We start from the raw sequence: 19,660 nt of genomic DNA, 5'->3' as shown, positions 1-19,660 counted from the left end.
ACCGTACAAACTAAATAGTCTTTCCTCAAATAGTTCATCAACCCACCCCACCCCCAGGGCTTGTCTAAATGTTTGCCAGATGTTTACATTTTTGTGTTAAGATGCTTGTATCATGGGACATACAAACAGAGCTTCATTGGTCAACTGCAGTCACTATTCTTCAGGGAAATGGAGGAATGAGGGAACGAGATAAGGAGAGACTCTGAGTCAGGGGCCTTGTCCATGGTAGAGACAGATCCAGCTGTACCAACCAACCCTTTACAACTCCCAACATCCACTCCATCCCATCGCAGATAATTGGAAATTTCAGTTGACTGAAACCAATTATCTACAATAAGAGCTTCTAAATATACTCTGGTATGTTGCAAGAATGGACTCTTACTCCATAAACATCCCCTCCTGCTTCTGATTGAGTACACATCTTTCCTCTCCTTCTTTCAGGCTCTGGCTTAATATAGAGTTGGTGTGTTTGGTAGCATTGGCTGTAAACAAGGATGTGTGACATACCAATGTAAAGGAGCAATTGGATTTCCCCCTGGCATTACTTTACATCAATCAATATAGTTAGCTACACAATTCACAAAAGCTCTGTCTGAGGGAACATCTGACATATTGACTGATTGGTTGACTGTGCAAGAGGCATAACCCATCTGTAGGCCTACATAAGTTAATACTTTCTACCTGACATCCCTCTCATTACAGGCGAATTACAAGAAATGTTGTGAGTTTTTAGATTGGCTATGTTTGTCTTTTTTCGCTATAGGGCTTATAGGGCTCAATCGCTAAGTTGTGTAAGCATAAAGGGGTATGTGTTTCTGACACCATGTGCTCACATTTACCAAGATACTGCAGGATGTCACTGTTGAAGTACAACTGCTATCTGCGTACTAGTTCTTGCTTGATCATCATGTTTTCTCTGTCTATTCCTATTCATATCTTGTCTACATATGTATCAGCACCCCTGGTGTCAAGCAGAACACTTGCTTACAGATGTGTAATTCAAGTGAATGAAGTCACCACCTGTAATAGAGGATAGCTTTTAGAGGATTCTAAATCACAATCACAACATTGACAGCAAAATGCCTGAAATGTAAATAAACATTGTATGCACATGTAAAATTAGGTTAGCTTACCCTGCAAAGAACCATTGACTGTAGATACGTAGTCCACTCAGTCTCATAGGACATGACAAATCCTTCACAAAGAAGTTAGTGTTTGGATTATATTACCCCTCTGTCTATAAAACATTGTGTATCATTTTATTAGGAGAAAGAAGTGCCAACGCTCTACCGGCAGGACAGAGACAGGTGGTGCAACAGGTGAGGTTTTTATTTTTTACATTTGTCATGTTATTTCAATAAACAATTAAGTTAGCCTATACATTTTGTCTAAATCATCAATGTATTATTTTTAAAGGTGAATGGAGAGATCAAAATGAATCCCCAAAGGACAGGAGAGGCAGGTGGTGCAACAAAGCCACAGGTGAGATTATAACAGTGGAAGTACAGTATTACTGTTTGTAATAGGCTATATTATTGTTTGAGATAGGTGGCTATGTCATTATAGCAATGCTCAACAAACGAAGGGAGCGGAGCTTATATGTTTTTGATGTATCATATTAGTAAAAGTAAAATGGAGACAGGAAGTGATGCAACATGCCCACAGGTGAGTCTTATCATTGGAATGCACAGTGCACTTCTTGTTCTTTGATGTACATAGTGGTAATGTCACAGTATATGCTAAGCATTCAGCAACATCATTTATGGTACTATATACTACTTACAGTAGAAGCGAGGGCAGAGGAGGAGGATGCAGATTTGTTCAGTGTTTAATTCAGTTTGTTTTATGCATTGTTGACTGCAGAGATTTTCTTAGTTGTGTGCACATGTGTGCAAAATTGTGCATGCATGCAGGCAGGCACACCACATAGGCCTATACTGTACTGTACCGTATGTTCACTCTTGTTGCAACATTGGTAGTATGTAGTATGTAAAAACAAATTAGTCTCCACTACCCACCAATATTCAAACCAAGCCTATGCTCATGCCTGAGCCACAAAATCAACTTTTTATGGAGTGGACTGAAAATGGTTCAACATATGGTTGCAGTCAATTGGTTGTGTTCTTGGGCACACTGGGAACAGAAGCCTCTGTGGTAGCGGCTAATGAAATTCCTGGTTGTTATCGTGTGACAGTGATGTCACCGTCAGCAGCCCGAGCAGCTGAGGAGTGTGACGGCCAGAGACAATGGATAGCTGTACTGCGTTGTGATCCATTTATTGTCGAGGGCTCCTATCAATGTCCAGACCTCAGGCTGAGGCTCTTCTTACGTCGTCTAGGCTCTGCCCGTCTGCCTTAATGGGCTTCTGGATATTGATTTGACTACATAAAGAGAAGAAGGACTGAGCTTTTACCCTGGTTAGGAAGCACCACTAGAGCCTCACAATGGACCTATAGCGTTCACAGTGGCCTTGCAAGAGACAGGTGAGGGACTGCACAGTTCATGTCAGGTAGTTTATAGAAACAAGCTATCGTCTCTGGTCTGCAACGTTCTTGAGTATACAGAAAGGTTTTTTCAAGTTGATTCATCATGGATGTAAAGTGGAGTATGTGTCTAAAATTGTGGCCTTTTGGTTTGGCAAATTTCCAAACCCATAATGTGAAATGTCACTATCCATTTGCCAGCTGTGAAACAATAGGTGTGCATTACTTCAGTGGGTTAACAAGAGCTGCACATGAGGCCACCACCTCTAGAAACCGGTTCCATTCTTGTACATGTATACATTAGTGTCATTTGGCGCCTTACAAATAACCACAAGATGGCAATGTTCATACTGTATGTTGATAAACAATCATTATGGCTGGCTGAAATGCCACATGTAGGGCTGTCACAATTATTACATAATCGTCTAATCGCAATTATTTGACATAATCACGATTATTTTTCATAATCGTTTCCATGTTGAAAAATGTTCATATATATATATATATATATATATATATATATATGTTACAGTATGTTCAAGAAACCAGTAAAAGTTGTCAAGGAGCACTCGTTTTGACGTTCACCACACACTAATCACCACCAGATGGCGACGTCAGCCACTGGATAAGAGAGTTACGTCACGCTTTGAACTCGCCGCAGACCGGAAGTGTTTACTCTTTATTTACTAGCCTAGCCTAGCCTAGCCTAGCCTAGCCTAGCCTAGCCTAGCCTAGCCATTAGCTCCATTGTAGTCACTTGGACAGGGCGTTTAACGTGCGCTTGCCCAGGCCTTACGGCCTGGGCATAAATATAACGATTGCATTCACCACGGCTTCGTAACTCGCGCGGCGCTCCGCCGGCCGCGCGGCCCTGGCCCGCTCTTCGCGGCCACTCGCGCCTGCGGCGCTCGGGGGCGAAGAGCAGGACCAAGGTCCGCTGGCCTTCGCGCCGCTTGGGGCTTCGTGGACCCAGGGGGGCCTCGTAACTCGTTTGGGCTTCGTGGATACAGGGGGGCTTCGGTAGCCGCTCGCAGTGTCGTGGACAATAGAGCGGCGCACCGCCTGGAATACGTTGTTGTGGCGACCGCTTGCTCCGCCCCGTGCCGCACCACGAGTGCTCCGCGTCTCGAATGTGCTGTTTCTCTAATATACTATGACATATATATATATATATATATATTTTTTTTTAAGTCAAAAATAGTGGAAGCGTTGTGAGCTTGTAGATCGGCTATTCCCATTATCAATGTTCTTTTTTAAGTATAAAGTTGTCAAATATATCAGTAATTTCTTTGTATATTTAGGTTATGTGTCATATCTACCATGTGCAACTTCAAAGCCTAAAAGCCAAACAGAAATGTAATTGTCAACGACAAAAGCACATTTAAATCGTTAATCGTCATGTAAAATGTCATAATTGTGACAGCCCTAGCCACATGACTTGCTAAAAGTAAGGAATGAACATGTAAAGAAAGAAAAGAAACAAAACTATGTACTTCCCATTTTGACAAACCGACCTCTCCATGATTGTCTGTCTCTTTTGAAAGACTGTGGGAGGGGAGGAACTGCCATTGTGTAAAGTTCCTTAATTTCATGCAGCCATTTCACCATCCCTAGCCCTGAGTTTCATGTCCTCAGATATCTTCTATCACTAGGCAGCAGTGCTAGACCTTGTACTGCATTGGATGTGACGTCAGAAAGAAAGGAGAGACAAGGGAAATTCCACCTGTAACCTCACCCCGCCTACATTCTGCCTATTACAATGTGGAGCATGTGACTGGAACATGCCATCTAGCCTTAGCTTGTCCATCAGTCTGCATTGTGTGCTACTGCGATGATGTAAACCAGTTACAGTCAACTGAAAGTTTCACTTGTCAGAGTGATGTTATAATGTAAGTTGTCCAGTGATGGCTTACTTTGTGTTCTTCAGAAGTAACCGTAAGACACAAACCCAACGGTATCACAACCTGTTACGGAAAGTTGATTTAGCTTCTAGTGATGTCATTGTGGTAGAAGATGCATTAGTCACACTGTACAAAGTAACCCAGTTTCAATAGTTGACGTGGCCTTTATAGTTAAAGACGTGATTAATGTGATTAATACAAAATGTATTTTGTTCACCTCTGTGGCATTTTAGCGTTATTAGATTCGAAAAATATATTACTCTTTGTATCTGATGAGTTAATATGTTTACGGTTGACTTGGGATGACAATGCTCTTGTCAAAAAGCATGTTAATAAACAATTGCTCCTGTTTGCACTTTGGTGTGATACTGTGGTAGTTAATGTTTAGTGAAGGCATTTGACCTAATGTTGGATCTACAGTACATAGGCCTACAATAAGCGTGTGGTAAATGATTGTGGCACGGTTAATGTTGTTTACATTCAAATATCTGTTATCTCAAGTAACTAAATATGTCACTGTTGCTGTAATGCTATTTCTCTGGGGTCGATGCTTGAGTGACAAGCTGTCCCTCCCTCGGGCTTGATTTTTGAATTATTAAACTACTATGCGTACAGCCAATGGGTATTATGTTGACAATATGCTTTCAAGGCCTTGTGGCAGTTTGACAATGGGCTTGAGAAAACTAGGTCTGGTAGCTGCAAAATTGCTCTTGACCAGACTTGCTCTTATCCTTCCATCTGTTGTTATATTATGGCTATGGCTAGATGTCAACCTAAAAGCTGAATAGCTGCACAGCAACACAGGCTGAATGTTTCTGTCTCTGCTAACTGTCCAGGGATGATGTAGATTTGTATATTTGGTGTGTGGGTGCTGTGTGTGTGTGTGTGTGGGGGGGGGGGGCAGCATTTCTTCCTTGACCTGCTCCCAGCTTGTATTATCAAAAACTATTTAGTTTATGCTATCATAAAATGCAGTTTCACAGTATGCTGCATTTTGGGTAAAATGTACAGTATTAGCCTGGCGTTGCTCATAATTCCTCACTGCGTATCAGATATTAGTCTGGACTCAGAATTTTCATTTCCAAGGGGTGGGTTAAAAAAATGGCTCTGGACACGATTGGTTAGACCAGACTAATGCTGGGCCCTGATTGGTTCCCCCAAATTTTGGGGGTGAGGAAATGGATTCACAATTGAGCGGGCCAGACCCATATTCACCAAGGGCAAGTTTCTTTGCCCAGGCGGATTGGTCTGGTTCCAGGCTAGAACAGTATCCCCCAGTACTGGCCCACATACTCAAGAAGACACATTTAATGCTATGGAAGTGTCTGAATTTCCTGTGCACACAGTTTGGGCCATATATAAGCCTCAGCTTTGTCAGTTTGAACCGAATGGCACATTGGTCACCTTCATCTTGTGGTCAGTGAGTCACTTCATGTGTACGGGGGCGGGGGGCTTAGTGAATAGATTGCAAAGTCTGCACAGTTGTACACCTCCACACTACTTTGTTGGCTCTGCATGCTCAGTCAGGGCTATGAGTCATGTCAGGTCCTGACTCTGTCAGGGAGGTCATTGGCTGACTCTGGAGAAGTCTGTGTTTTCACAGTGCCTCTGGCTATCTAAAGCACCGTTTCCCAAACACTGGGTGCCCATTTGTGGGTCACGGACACATTTTATGGGTCCCTTAATCTTTTGGTTTCATACATCTTGTTTTTAATGTTTTCTCAAAACATTTTCAAAAATCATTCCCAAAAAAGAAGTAATTTATAATGAATAAATAAAAGAAAGATCTAAGAAATCCCATAAATTAGTAAGTGAGTACGTTTTTCAAATTTCAATGTAAGCACGCCGTAATTGCTAGCCTAACACTTTCATTACTAGTACGCGTGCATCACAGGGACGTTTTGAGTGTTTTCTCTTAAATCTCTGTCCATCTCAGAGGGGCTAATTAAAAGTATTAGCTGCCCTTTCCTGTGCCTCAATCCTTGCTTCCCATGAGGTACACATCTATGCTGCTAACTGTCCTCTGACGGTCTGTTATGAGGGCTTCCCTGTGTTCCCAGCAACTGTGAGCAGCCATCAGCTGACCTCCAAACTATATAAATAGCTCTCTGTCCTCCAAAGGCTACCATATCTCAAGTCCTCAAGGTTTAGATTTCTCTTTCTCGTCTTTTGTTATGCGCCTTATATTGAATCAAAACTATTGAATTCTCTTTTTTAAATGGAATCCTTTTTGCAGCTTTTCTGGTACACATTTGTAGCACATGCCTAGATAGTGTCAGATGGTTCACATTGAATTGGGGTAAACAGAAGTCAGAAATGCCTACACAATCCTAATTCCAGTCCAAACTACATTAGACAAAGTTAAACTTTGACCTATATTATAATTCTGGCCTTGATAACACTTGGATGAGTAGATCTTGTGATTTAATGACTCTGTTATGCTTTATTTATGCAAGTGTGATTTGTACCCATACTATTGACTCACTGAAACACTGGTTGACTTGAGGACACTTCGACTTGTTTTCTCTGCTAAATGTTGCTGAGCTCTGCTTTTTAACCACCTAAGCAATTTAAAATGTCAATGAATTTTATTACAGTGCCATATCAGATAAGTTGTCTCTAGACGCTTTACATCAGTGGTTCGGGACTCCCAGGGGGGTCGCCAAATTATTTTGGGGGGTCCCCAGATGATTAACTTAATGTGTAACATTGTTTTCTCACTCAACAGTAAACAAACCAACATAACGTTTAAGTGTGTTAATGCACATTTCTAAAGTGACAATTTAAGGACTTTTTAATTAACCTCTAAAATGACAAATTAAACATTGGCCAAATTGTGAAATATTAGAGGCAGAAATTGTGAAAATAGGCGATCTACATGCTCACAACGCCTCGCGTTGCGAGGCGCTATGAGCATGTAGATCTGCTATTTTCACAATAGAACCGTGTTATACAAAATGCAATCTCTCGAGACAAGAGTCAATGATGGCTACGCCACAGAAAAGGGACAAGTGGGCGGTCCCTTTTCGTGACGATGGCTAGCCAGATTGTACAAAATGTAATGCCTCAACTCTTGGTCACTCTGGTCACTGGTCAGGGTGGGGGGGTCCCCAGTTAAAATATGATTATTTTGGGGGTCACGGCCTGGAAAGGTTGAGAACCACTGCTTTACATAATAGAGCAGAGACGCTCAGCAAGCGTTTGGCGACAGTTGGCAAGGAAAACTCCTCTTTAATGGGAAGAAACCCTGAGCAGAACCAGGCTTGAGGGTGGGCAGCCATCTGCCTTCGACTCTGCCCGGGAGGAAAAGGAGGGCGACAGAGAGAGATGCAGAGAAAGAGAGGGTGGGTGGGGGAGAGAGACACAAAGATGAACAGCAACAACAATAATAACAGCAACAACTAGAAGCAGTGCTCTTCCGAGCACAGGTCTCCACCAGGCCACACAAATCGGCCTGTTATAGCGCCACCATGAGGCTGATTTAAAAAATGTGGGGCAGAGGTTCTGAATTAGCATCCAGGGAGTGTGTGTGCTCAGTTTGGCAGCGATCGGGCCAACGGCGCCGGAGATTAGCTGGTAACAACCAGGCCACACAAATCGGCCTGTTATAGCGCCACCATGAGGCTGATTTGAAAAATGTGGGGCAGAGGTTCTAGATTGGCATCCAGGGAGTGTGTGTGCTCAGTTTGGCAGCGATCGGGCCAACGGTGACTGAGATTAGCTGCACACAAACTGCGAGGACACACGGACACACGGACGGACGCACGGACGGACGGAGGGGAAAACATACTCTCCCTCAGCCTTCGGCTGGTGGAGACAACAACAATAGTAACTACTACAATGACAACTATGACAATAATAGCAGCTATAAAAGTCAATATCAGTCTGCAGTCATATACCATACATTGGCGTCTCCCGACATTCTGGGATGGCCCAAGTGGGGTACTGACTTATTTAGGGGTGGAATTAAAGTATGAGCATGTGTACAATAGCATTAATTACCATATTTGTCTCCTCCCATATATATCTATCTACTTTAATTACTAACATTACAGTGTCTTACATTCCTGTGTCTAACATTTAATTTAAAACATGAATAAACTCGTAAATATGCTTGAAACTGCTCTAATTTCAGTCAGTGCTCTGGTGTTGCTGCCATAGAACGCTCTGATATCATTTTCTATTTCTGTCTGTTGAAATGCTTTCAAATGAATGTTGATTCATCCTGTGTGTAAACATGATTATAATTATTATTTAAGAAGACTGAAAGACACCTGAAAAACAATTCTGAATCCAAAAGGTGTGGAATGGGGTGTCCAGTCAGATTCCAAGGGGTGGCCTGTGCCATCCCAGGTCATCCCCTGGACACGCCACTGATTCCATGGAAAGCCTTGATCCGCAGCCCAGTAGTAGTGACTTGCATTGAAAGGACATGGATGTATACAATGATGATAGTAACATGCATTGATAGGACATGGAGAGGGAGAGGTAGGAGAGACAGGCTTTATGCCCTATACAAAATTGTACACTGAATAGCGAAAATAGGCAATCTTCATGACTTTTAAAAGCTTTAGAAACGTTTTGTCGGCATTTTATTTGCCTATAATAACGTCTGCAAAATAGGAACGCCAGGTTGAAAGTGGTTTATGGGGGGCAGACTAGAAAAAATGTTTTCTTTGGTGGTTTGCTGTGCTTTGGCTTGTCTCTGCTTTGTAGCACTAGAACACAAGCAGCGGCCTTTTATTTTTAGGCTGCAGAGGAAAGGTGTGTCCCTCCAGTTTAGTCAGCTGGGGTCACATGGTTCCACTCTGCACACAACATCAGCGCTGTTTCGCTGTAGCCAATACACCATTCTGGGGATAAGACATGCGCTATTTGAGACAAGCCTTTTGTTTTCACTGTGGTCTGGGTTTCATTTTACCCCAGTGACATGTCTTGAAGCAGCCACACTTAAAAAGTCCTACATTTTTATTGCTTTTCCCCTGAGACTGGATTGGAATTGTTGTGTGAACATGGATATGGATAATATGGATTACATCCAGATGATATGTTTCCCATTTTGCGATGATTGCAGTATAATTTCTAATTTGTATAAAAGAATAAGTGTAAACAGGCTTAAAGCTTCGATCCACACTAGAAAATGTGTTGTGTCAAAAGAAACTCACGTGTCATTCTTAGGAGGCCATCTCTCCTAAGAACATACCAAAAACTGTAGTTTGTGATGTTATCAAGCTTTGTTATTTGATATGGCGTGAGTGTCGGGAGTGATTTTCCAGTAAAATATATGAATGAACTGTCTCACTTCATTATTGGGCGTATTAGTTCTAACTCTAACAAACCTTTCCAGTCATTGTCAATGTAACACAACTACAGAAAGGCCTCTAGGCTACAGAACAGGCTCTATGTCCTCCCGGTGGGGGCTCCTCACTGGTAGGTGAGTCAGTAGAATACAACAGCAGAGCAGTGACAGCACAGAAATGTGTTTGGGGAGGAATCAGTGGTAAAAAGGCAACAAAATTAAAAGACTACTAGACTAGAAAAACTATAACTTCTGTTAATTAATCAATTAATGTATTAAGGTAGACAGCTCAACTGGACATAAGGCTGATGGTTTACAAGGGTGGGTGACGTGACGTAACGTTTTCGCTGTCCTCGGTGTCAAACATGTATAAATAAAAAATATATTTGTCAAAAACCTTCTGAATATTGTGCAGGACATTAAGCTTTATGTGAACTTACTCAAGATTAAAACATTTCATTCCTCATTTCTTCAGAATTTTCAACCAAACATGGCAAAACTCATATGGTGTGACTGTCCTGACCTTGTTTCTCAAAGTGGGAACTTGAATAAAACTAAGAAAAAGAATTGCTAAAAATCATTTGAAAATGAATTTAGGCTAAAAAAAATGTCTATTTGTGAGCCTATATCTTTTCAAAGTCAAAGCATAATGTTTTCAGTCATTTCTGATCAAAAACATTTTGTCCCCCAAACCAAAATCATTTGGTGTGACACTAGTTTGGACAAATTAAACAGGCAATTATTTGGACACCTATTGGCTAGAGAGGTCCTTCTTCTGTAAGGCTATTCAGCACTCCCAGCACAACTGCAAGACAGGTGTCTGAGGTGAGTTATGATTTTAACATTTTCATGAAATGCCATCTTGTTGAAACTTTGACAAACTCACCCCTTTGGATGTCTGTTGGTGTGACACCTTTTCATTAAAAAAAGCTTAAGTTATTTGAAGTTTTGGTCATATTTCCATGTAGATCTAGGTTGCTTTGTTATAGCTAGCATGCTGTTAGCATGCTAATGTGTACATAGTAGCCTCAAGGTAAACCTAAATGCAGAAAACGTAATATGGTGTGACACTTAATCATAATGGTGTGACATGTCTGCTTGTCACGCCATATGACTTGATTGTCACACCATATGATTTATACTGTATTTAACTACAGATATAACAATAAATAACAAAGTTCCATGTTTCTTTTGTACATTTAAACATTTGTTTTAAACATTTTTACATAAAATGTAATTTAGCTTCATTCAGTGATTCTTCAAATTCATCAGACAGAGCAGAAACCCCTTCACAGAAACCTTAACATATTGTTTCAATCTAAACAATATTTTCTCTTACATTCCATTTTCTTTTGTCAGCTGGAAAATGACAAGTGCTGAGAGAACGAAAAAGTACAGGGAGAAACTAAACAATGACCCAGCAAGGTGAGAGGAGCCAAAGGGGCGAGACTGCATTTTCTACGAAGAGCAGTAGGTTGTCTGTGGCATAGCAGAACCGCAACAAGGCAGCCGGTTTGCTACCCTCACCAAATACGACTGGCTGATGTACAATACAGTCTAAATGTATAATCTAATCTGATCTAATACTTTTGTACTTTCACTCACTGGACTGGACAGTGGACAGTGTTAAGGTAGGACCGGAGACAAAACTAGCGAAAATAGCTGATCTACAAGCTCTCAACACGTTGTGCTGCGAGAGCTTGTAGATCAGCTATTTTCGGAGTTGCGCAACCCAGCACTCTTTAGCTAGTGGAGATGTAGTGTAATGTCATGATTCCTAATTACATTTGTTCAACACAAAATGCTGTGTTCAAGTTCAGGAGACTTCGGAAAAAAGCAATTTACCTGAATGCTGAGTTCTGTTTCCACTAATTGGTGTTAATAAAATGTTGCCTTGGCTCCAAGTGTGGCTATGCGCCTTATTGTCTCTTTAGGATCCTTCTGCCGTGGGCCGGCAGAAGACTTAGGTGTGCGTAGCATTCCTGTGCACATCCTCATCATCCATCTACTACTACAATTCTTTCTTATCCCATGTTAAAGCCCTACAATAATATCCTGTTCAGAAATATTAAGGCCATGTTATCCTGGTTAATTGTTTAATCAATCAGTAAAGTTCAGTACTCACTAATAGGTAGGTTAAAACACAGTTTGCTTTGACACATGAAGATATGATCATACGGTGTGACACTAAATCATTTGGTGTGACATTCCAAATAGTGAAAAATCATACCTTTATTAATGATTAAACCAAAAGAATGTTTATGGATTACATAGAGAATATTATCAGGAAGAGTCACAAATATTTGTGTAATTTTAGAGAAAGTTTTGACAGAATACATTTAAAATATGTTGTAAGATCATGAACATGGGCCTCACACAGAGTGTCGATTATGAAAAAAATATACAGATATAATTAATTTTCAAAAAACTATAGTGGATCACTGGTTAGTTATGATAAAGGACTTTGATAAAGTGAGTAACTTAAGAAAGATGTACTCCATTTTCATTTTATGAACAATTATTTTCATGTCACACCATATGACGATTTTAGGCACAAGTACAACAAACTGCTGAATAAAGTCTGATTCCAATAAAATATCTAAAAACAAAATGTATTTCCATAAGGTTGAGAGTGAGTAGAACAAAAGTAAATAACTTTTATGCCTGCAATTTAAAGTTTTTTTAAAAACACATTTTTTGGGGCGTCACGTCACTGACCCACAAACAGGCTGCTGCAGGGATGAAACCTGCATCTCTCTAGGCATAAGATCCAAGGCAACATATTTGCTGTTTGAATGGAAACCGTGTATATCCAAACACAAACATTTTCATATAATATCTATATAAATAATCTGTGGTTCAATGGATCCAAACTCCATCCAATACTGTATTTCTAAAACCTACAGACCACTCTCAACCTGGCATGTCTTTATAGTTCACAAAACATAGTAGATCTTCATCTTTGATCTCTCTCCACCTGTACTGTATATCCGCTATTTAAGGTACTTTTGCAAGACACTGTCATGATGAGGCAAAGTATATAATGATAATTGTATTAATTAAAATCACACCTAGCATGCCATGAAATGAGCGTTGCAATTTATGCGTTAATTTCATTAAGCCAATCACAGAGCGTCCTGCAAAGCTGGGACCCTGGGCATACAACTCTGAGCCATTTGTGCCAAGATGTAGGCCATGCTTCAGAGCCCGGACATTTTTTGGGGACAGGACAAAACCAGATGTTGGAGCTTAGCTCCTTCCAGGGGCACCGCTCAAAAACAAAACAAAACTAGAAAGGTGCAATTCTGGGATATATATCTGGGAGTGTGGTCGCCGTTTTTGCATGTGGGCATACGTTACCGAGTTTATGGAGTAACATTTAGCCAATGAGGAAGCAGCAAAAACAGGTTTTGATGTTGTGGGTATACATCCACAGTTTATGAAGAAACATTTAGCCAATGAGAAAGCAGCAAAAACTGCTTTTAGCCAATGAGGAAGCTGCATAAAGGTGACGTCACAAGAATGCTGGTTCCTCATTGGCTAAATGTTACCCCATAAACTTGGACCGAGAACAATAATGTGTTGCCCTTTAGGCAACCACACTAACTAGAAAGATGCAATTCTGGGAAATTGCGAGTATAGTTGCCATTTTTGCATTTTCCCATTAAAGTCAATAGGGCTACTGCCGAAGAAAAAGCACCATAAAGGTGACGTGGGCATACGTTCACGAACTAACTTTTGGCTAACGAGGAAGCAGCAAAAACTGCTTTTAGCCAATGAGGACATTTAGGAGGCTGCACAGAGGTGACGTCACCGAGAATGCTGGTTCCCCATTGGCTAAATGTTACTCCATAAACTCGGAACAGAACATTAGAGTTTTGCCCTACACTCGAGTCACGGGGAATCCGCTGGGAAATGAATTACGTCTTACCATTTATATTATTGTGATGTGAAGGGAAGACACCAATCGTGTCTAATTCGACATTACATTGGACATTACAAAGTCTGTGCAGTTCAGCCGTACAACCAGAGTAACATTACTCAGAAAGTTTACAAAACACAGGTTCACTTTGCTGGGAAAAAAACTGTGACAGTAGTAAGACGCCTCAGGGCGACAAGTGACCTCGCCCTAAACACGCCACAGTGATGTGGACATCAGGGTTTGTGGACATCAGGGATGTGCACATCAGGGATCTCCATATATGGGCATAAAGGGGATTTGTTCCCCTGGCATCACAGGGAGCTCCATATCTCCATATATGGATATATGTATCAGAGGGTTCTCTCTAACAGGGCATCATTAATGTTGATGACATCGGGGAACTATATGGGCATAAAAGGGATTCTGTTAGTGTGACACACAGCGAAGCCAGAGCATGATGTCAGAGTGGCAAACCCATTCTAGCAGAGTGATTCCCCTGACATCACAGTGACATCAGAGCATGATGTCAGAGCGGCAAACCCATAGACCGTAAAAATGTGTACACGTCTACACGGACGGACGAACACGGACAAGCTGTGCGACCTTCGGTCACAATTACTAGTTATTATTTGTTACTCCTAGTATTCACCTGTTTCCGCAAGACTTTATTGTAGCATTATCTGCAGGACACTTCCGGTTAACAGCAGACTTTTACAAGCTCACGTCACGTCATAGATGCAACCGTTGTGAGCTTGTAGATCACACTCGGCTGCGACGCCGGAAATGCCGCTCGCCTTCTGCGCAATAATGCATGATGGGGTGTTGGAAAGTTGTGGATAAAAAGTAATAGATCCACAAGCTAACCACGTGTGGATAGCTTGTAGATCTGTTAACCTTTTTTGCACATGTGACAACCCCCTGCTATGTTGCTTCACTCTGGGCTGGATGCAGTAATGCAGCATTACTTGGACAAGTGATATGTACTGTTTCGTTACTGTTTCAATTGAAGTTATACCACTCATTACTGGGGAAAGTAATAATATTACAGTAATATATTACTACACAACACTGACTGAACTGCGACAACATGAACAATGCCCTTTCTGGCCGGGATTCCAGCAGAAAATGTGCTGCTTTGTTCTCACTAATCAGACTTCTGGAGAGAGTCATGGCATGTCAGTGGCCACCACAAGCCCAGTGTCAGATGTGATTGTTTTTTTATTTTTTTATAATTCAGACGGTTGGTAATCATCAGAACATTAAAAGACAGATGTTTACACACAACTTACAGCAACTATTGGATAAAAAATATAATCTGATCTGTGTTGAATGAGATCTGAACTGTGTGCTTTGATAGGATTTATGGATAGAATCTGGTGAGTATTTGAGAGAACAATGCAAATTTAAATAAATGTAAATATCAAAGCTTATAATATGCATCTTGTCCCATTCTCCAAGCCTTAAAGCTGCAATCTGGAAATTATTTCAATCAATACATTTTTATTTTTAACCAATCTGTGTTGTAGAGTAGGCTATGACTAAGAATAAAAGACTAAGATGTCGATATTTAGTCGACTAGACTAATACTAAACAAAACAAATTATTGCGACCTCTTTAATAATTCTTTAATAATAAGTCTTTAATAATTCTAAGTTACTATGAAAAGCTCCTCCGGCTGTCTGTCCGTCTGTCTGTCTGTCTGTCACGTCACACTTTTGCCCCACTCTTATCTCCGGCACCGTTGCCCCTATCCATGCCAAACTTTGCACACACACTCGCACCGCTCGACACAGGGACTCGCTCGCTGCCGCTTGCTCGGCGGTGTCTCGGCGGTGTGCTCGTGTCGCTATTTCTACAAGTCATCTTTTTCGACAACCAAACCTAACCCTAACCCTAACCTCCGTGGGGTGAGTAGTGATACCTGCCGACGCTCTGTTGTCGAAATGATGTGCGTTCGAAAAAAAATTCCCCCTCAAGGTCGCCTGAAACGGCGCGCCTCCAGATAACATCTGAGTGTATGTTTTCTATGCTGTTGCAGATAATCTTAAATTATTTTGTATTCATCTAAAACATGTGAGCCAAAGGTTAACTCAAGACCAATGACAGGAGCTATGCCACCTATCCACCACAAGCGTAGGCCTCCATGGCCTCAGTAGTCAGCAGTTGATTCAGCATGGTTACTATAGTAACAATAGAGGTAAAGTAGCTTATCCATGTGACCACAGCTTCAAGACAGCACACTTTCCTAGTATCAGTATTTCCGAGGACGTATAATTGCAATGGAAAACCATCACTGGGTTAATGACACTGGCCTTTCCTCCTCTCAACCTGTCACTTTCTCTCTCTCTCTCTCTCTCCCTCTCTCTCTCTCTCTCTCTCTCTCTCTCTCTCTCTCTCTCTCTCTCTCTCTGTCTCAGCCACACGGGCACACACATTCAAACAGTAATTACAGCATGACTCAGATGTCATCAGTCCGTTCCTAATACCAACAGAAATGGAATGAGGTTGTGCCACTCTCCACGAGCCTCCTCCAACAGTTTTGTAATTGATTGGTGCTCTGTTGACACAGAGCTTCTGTTTATCCAAAAGGTTTAGAGAGAGCAGGGAATAATGTAGCGATAATGTCTGGTTGTGTACATTCATCGGTTTGTTTTGCTACGTTTACATGCTAGCTCTGGATTTCAGCATCACTGTAGTGCATTCCTCTCCCTACGTTTTAGGATATGCACTTTATCTTAGGAGGCTGTGATGAATGGAACTAGCTTGGCATTGGTTTCCCCGAATCCCCGCACAACAAGGCCAGGCAAGCATGCACGCACGCACACGCACAATAAATGCTAACTATCCAGTGCAGTCCACCACTTCCTGTTTTGTTAGCGCTATCATTTCTGCTGAAGATGCTTATCATGTGACAGCTATCTGGTACAATGGTGACACAATGATCTACACAGCCACAGGAGAGCAGTTGGTGGTGGTGGGCAGTTTGAGAATGTTTGAGAATAATAATAATGACAACGTAATAACAGTTTCAGTGCGCGTGCACACCTGGTTGCTTGAGTTGCATACTTGGAGCACATAACCATTGCTCCTAATAGGAGGCTGTTTGTGATCACTGGCCTCTATGATGATGCATTACCAGCCTGTCTTGTAGTTAATGAGGAGTTGTGGGAGTGCTGTAGGTACTGTAGGGCTACATGCAGTGAAGTGCGGTCAGGTGAGAGTACTTTGTGCGTCTTTATAGTCAGACTCTCCTTTGTACCTCCCATTGTTGTTGAACATAAAAGGCTTCTGTTTTCTTTTTTTATTGGGAGGGATTCTGCAGCCTTGAGCTCCACTGCCCTCAAGTCAGCTCTTTAATGATCTCATTCACACTGCTAAATAAGGTCAAAGTCTAAAGTGGAGGCATACCTGTCCCACTGTGTTTTTTTGCACCCACACCCCTCCTCCCCCGCATCGGCAGAAACCCGTCTTTCACTGTGCTCAGGGTGTGGTCTTCTGGTTGGACCTGTCCGCTCTCCCCTCCCCCGGCACCGTCCCCAGCCAATCCCCCGACAGCAGCAGGACTCACCTGAAAGGATTTGCATGCAGGGCCCATGCCGTTCGCTGATTGGCCAGGTGCAGCCTCTGTGCCCTAGGGCTCCCCTACCAATGGCGGCAGCGCTGCGTGACTCATAGGGAGAGGACAAGTTGTTTCACTACACTTCTCCTTTTTCTGTTTCAAACAGCAGCCATTGCGTTCTCTTTTTTTTTTCATCCCCCCTCCTACCTTGCTAGTTTGGTTTTAGCGCTGTGACTGTGGGGCTGTCCAGTGGTCCACACCTTTAGACATATCTCAACCCCTCTGCTCTCTCTGGAGACACACCTTGGATTATATCTCCATTCGCCTTTGAAATCTATTTTTTGATATACCTTTTTGAGATCGGACTCCTTTTCTACTGTTATTATGGATCCTGATGCCTGAGTTCTGTGTCTTTGAGGTTAGTGCTAAGAAGATATTTTCATATATGACCTATTTAAAATGGTTTAAGCTGCTGGAGACAAGTGGCTCCAACTGTACTATTGGGAGTTGTCTTTAAATCAAGTTGTATATGTTTTCCGTCATGCAAACCCATAAAGCAGAAGTTACTTTTGTTAGTGGACAAGCAAGTCATGGTATTCTATATCACCACAGTTGACTGCATGTTTTGTTAAGATGTTTTATTGCGATTCGCTTCAGTGCGATCTTATGAAATGTTTGCTACAATGTAGTTAATGTAATATTTAACCTATGCAAATTGAACGTTTAGTGCGTGCATTTCATCTCTGTCATTATCGGTTACTTTTCATGCAATCATCTCAAGGTTTTAGATCTTGAACTGCAACTAAATGAACTACATGTCACAGTGCATGTAATTTAATTTTTGGTGTAAGTTTACCAACATTTCATAGCATGCTCGTTACATCACCGAGCTTGTGGTGTGAAAAGAATATAAACATATTTGATAGATCGTGTTTCTTTTCTGTTATGAGTCATTGCCTTATATGGTGTGTTGTAACAAGGGAGGGAACAATGTTTTGCAAGCCCCCTGACCAAGCCCACATGTGCATTTCATATGGTGTTGCAACACTCAATTATGTCAATTAGGTTTTGTCTTCACGTCATCATTCTTCAGTAAAGAAGGATGAGAAGCTACTAGCGCCTCTCCTTGCATGGAATCAGGCAATCATTGCCTGATCCATCAAAACAATCTTCGGTCATCAGTGTAGAATGTTGTTCATCTACATAGTAATCTAGAGGACAAGCAGGTTTTCATTGTAATTCACTTGCAAGACTAAACAACTGCATTCTGCTGCGTCTATGTATAATGTGCCTGAGTGGTTAACTTTCCCTCAAAGTTTGAGTCTCCCATCAAAGAGTTAAATTAGTGTGCCTCATGTTGTTGCGTTCCTGTTTCTAAAAGTTGCTCAGTGCAGCAGAGATAAAAAGCACGCTTCCTGTTTCACCAGAAATCCACTCTGCACTGACAAACTTGTGGTCCATACAAGACATTGTGCACATATCACTGAACAAACATGGGCACAGTTTGAGCAACGCTCATGTATCACACCCAGTTTTTATTGAATGTGCATAAACAGTGCAAAGAGTGCGAACCAGGCCTACCATTTATTGAAGCTCTCTTGATATAAGCCTACCTTAATGCTTAAGGTAGTTGATGATGATGATATCTAAGTTGAGATAGCTTTTTTAAAGAAACATGAATTTGGACACTTTTAGGTTTGAAACATTTACAAAGCTTAGCAGAGATGTGTTTTCTATTAATGTGATTCCCATCAGCACCTGTCCCAGTTAAATCCTTGTTGGTGATGAATAGCTCTGTTGTGTCCAACAGGTATGAGTTTGCATTTGACCTAACTTTCTAACCATACTGTGCGCCCACCTTGATTTGGATTGTAAATTAGGCCCTGGAGCCTCAGAGGTTTGAGCTTTGTCCATGACATCTACACCCTGGGAGCGCACAGCAATGACATGAACATAGGGATACAATCAAGGTAAAACAAACTTTGGAGGGATGTTCTTAGAATGCCATTTAGAAAACCCTGTCGAGATTAGAGCCTGACCGATGCATCAGTTTGACCGATGTGTGGGCCATTATTTTACTTTTTGTAATATTCAGCCAATGTGTCCTGATTTTCATCCACATTCCCATGGCGACTCTATTTTGGGCATTAAAAAAAAAGGTACAAATAGCAAACCCACAACTGAACTCGTTGCATCGGAACATGATGTGATCTTGTAGATCTGCTATTTTTGAACAGGGCGTAGGCTTATGTGTTTGGTTGTTCATTGTGTAATTGAAGTTAAATGTTCTTTTCACAAATTTAAGTTTCATATACAGTATACTTTAAGTTATTTGTTTACTTAAAAGTGAAATTTTCTGTAATTGAAACTTTAATCAAATCAGGTTTTTTCAAACAAGATTTTGCACCTTTAAAAAAAACACCAGTAATTGATGTTCTAGGACACTCCAAAAACTAAACTATTTACTTGATTGAATACTTTAGCCGTCAGAAATGT

The 19,660-nt window shown here is 41.4% G+C and overlaps 1 protein-coding gene across 3 annotated transcripts in view; it reads left to right on the top strand.

Moving 5' to 3' along the window:
• The window catches only part of elf1 (E74-like ETS transcription factor 1), a 58,899-nt gene that overhangs the window by 1,352 nt on the left and 37,887 nt on the right, over positions 1-19,660 (top strand). For 2 of the 3 annotated variants that reach the window (XM_080746139.1, XM_080746137.1), the window contains exons 2-3: positions 1,267-1,319; positions 1,417-1,482. The gene's annotated coding sequence lies outside the window, so the exon portion shown is untranslated. Of the gene's footprint in view, positions 1-1,266; positions 1,320-1,416; positions 1,483-17,454; positions 17,583-19,660 lie in introns of those variants that run through there. The other variant, XM_080746138.1, reaches the window with a different exon arrangement.

The sequence above is a fragment of the Nannobrachium achirus genome (genome assembly GCF_963921795.1).
Source record: "Nannobrachium achirus genome assembly, chromosome: 17".
Taxonomy (NCBI): Eukaryota; Metazoa; Chordata; class Actinopteri; order Myctophiformes; family Myctophidae; genus Nannobrachium; species Nannobrachium achirus.
Note: the sequence above shows the minus strand (reverse complement) of the source record. Positions and strands in the feature narration are given on the sequence as shown.